This window comes from Mandrillus leucophaeus, unplaced genomic scaffold (genome assembly GCF_000951045.1).
Source record: "Mandrillus leucophaeus isolate KB7577 unplaced genomic scaffold, Mleu.le_1.0 Scaffold342, whole genome shotgun sequence".
Classification (NCBI taxonomy): domain Eukaryota; kingdom Metazoa; phylum Chordata; class Mammalia; order Primates; family Cercopithecidae; genus Mandrillus; species Mandrillus leucophaeus.
Genome location: NW_012103610.1, coordinates 532,921 through 535,401, shown reverse-complemented (window position 1 = coordinate 535,401; position 2,481 = coordinate 532,921).

Below are 2,481 nucleotides of genomic sequence, written 5' to 3'. Positions count from 1 at the left end.
TCTCCTTCGGCCTGTGGATCTGCGCCTCCTCCTGCTGGATCGCCGCCCACGTGCTGTAATGGGGCCGGGGGTCTGGGGGCTGTCGGGAGGGGAAACGGGCGCCACGCCCCTGCTACTCCCTCTCGGAAACCTAGAGGAGGGGGTGGAAAGGGGGATGAAGGAGATGGCTGAGTGATAGGATCCAATGGAACATTGCTGTGTAGACTGAAGTGGGATACTTCTTTCCAGATCCCACGCACGGGGAAGCTGGGCTGAAAGCCAAAGGGAGGAGGCTGGGTGGTGCAGCGGATAGGGCCCCAGGACACCGCGAGCATGAGTGCTGTTGTCAGCCCTTCCCCATTGACTCGCGGTGTGACCTGGGCAAGCTCTAGAACCTCTCTGGGCCTCCTATGACTGGTGATAATACCTCATAGGATGGGGGAGGATTCAATGAATCAGTACCGTTAAAGCACTTAGTAAATGCTCATTAAACATCATTTGTATTGCTCCAGCTAGGTCACCAACTCTTAAGGGACCTTGGCAAGTCCCTTGATGTTTCTGGCCTCAGTTTACCCAAAGTCCTTCTAGGCGGGAACGGGCGTAATGATGATCCAGCTGGCCTGTCTTTGCCCTGGTCTGTCCAGCACCTGAACTGGTTTGTCCAGATGCCCACCGTAGCCTAAGTTCTAAGAGTGAATCTCCAGGTCCTCAGCCGCTCTGTCCTAGGCATGGAAATCCACTAGCAGTGCCCAGGATGGTGCCGCTCAAGCATTCCCTGGCAGGGGAGAAAGGACCAGCACCCCGGGAGAGGTTAGAACTGTCTCCCCGTAGGCGCTCAGTGGATATTCTCCTAAGGCATTTGGTCGTATTGCAGAGACTCTGCAGCCCCACTACCCAGTGACTGGAATACAAATAAAAAGACGCCTAGAATGTTTACTGTGGGCCCAGTGTTGCATTCATTAACTCTTTCAATGCCTGCCTCAGAATATCAGCACCAGGAGGTAGGTACTGTTACCCCCACTTTCAGTAGTGAGCCCTGAGGTTCTGAGAGGTTAAATAACTTGTCTGAGCGAAAAGAAAGAACCAAAACCCCAGATCCCAGTGAAAAGGGGCAGGCTGGTAAAAGAGATTAAACTGTCCAGATCAGAGGCTGGAAACTAACAAGGCACTGGACACGCATTAGCCATTTGTTCCTCACAGCTGTCCTCAGACCAGCACTGTTAGGCACTTTGCCAACCTGGTGGGGGTTAAGAGCGAGCCTCTGCTTCTCACACTGCCTGGATCTGGACATACCCATTTGTTTTCAGGGCCTTGCCATCCCTGAATCTCCCCGCTCCCCTTTCTCTTTGGAGAATGTGTGTTCGGAGTGGTGTGTGGGCTGGGTTAAGGTCAGCTGGAACCCTAGCCCCAGGAGCTGGGGAAGTGGCTGAGAACAGGGTGCGGAGCAAAGGCCCTGCGTGTGAAGCCAGACCACCATTAACTCACCTTCTCACCAGACGCCTCTGTTTTGTCCTCCCAAATGGGAGGGTTGATATAAATTATTTCTAATTTGGGTCCGCCTCTGGGAGTCTCCAACTTAAGAATCTTCACTCCTTGGTCATGAATTGGTTTTAGGATCCCAGGGCCCAGATTAAAGTTGGTGTTGCCACCGTGAGCTTCAGGCTTGGGCCAGCAGGTCAGGAAATGTCTAGGAAGCCAGGCTTCTGTCCTCATCCACCATTCCCAAGGACAGGTGCTCAGAATCCGCCAAACAGTTCTAAGGATGTGGAATGAGTGCCACCCTCCGGTGAACGGCAGTGAAGCCGGAGCTGCCGCCCTGCCTCAGTGTCTCCAGCGAAGTGTAGCAAGGAGGCATGTACGACATGTTTCAGAGGCCCTACCAGTGACGCTGATAGAAACGGCCCAGCCCCTTCCTGCCCTTCCGTGCATCTTCTCCGTGGATATGGACTGGGGAGGGGCTGTAAGGGGAGAAGCGACAGTGGGGGCACTGAGGGAGGGACAGCCCAAAGTGCCAAAAGGACTCTGTGTAAAGAACGTGGACACAGGCCTGCAGAAGCCAGGCTGCCCCACCTCACAGATGGTTTAGAAGAATTTCACTTTAATTTATTTCAGAGAAACAAGTTGTCTTTTTAATTAGGCAACTCTGCTCGGCAGTTGTCTGCAGTGGTTGGGTTACTTTTTTTTTTTTTTTTTTGAGATGGAGTCTCGCTTTGTCGCCCAGGCGGGAGTACAATGGCACGATCTCGGCTCACTACAACCTCCACCTTCTGGGTTCAAGCAATTCTCCTGCCTCAGCCTCCCGAGTAGCTGGGGTTATAGGCTCTCGCCACCACACCCGGCTAATTTTTGTATTTTTAGTAGAGACAGAGTTTCACCATGTTGGCCAGGATGGTCTAGAACTCCTGATCTCAGATGATCCTCCCGCCTCGGCCTCCCAGAGTGCAGGTGTGAGCCACCGCACCCAGCCTGAGTTACTTTTATAACCCTCCTGTTTCCTTTTCA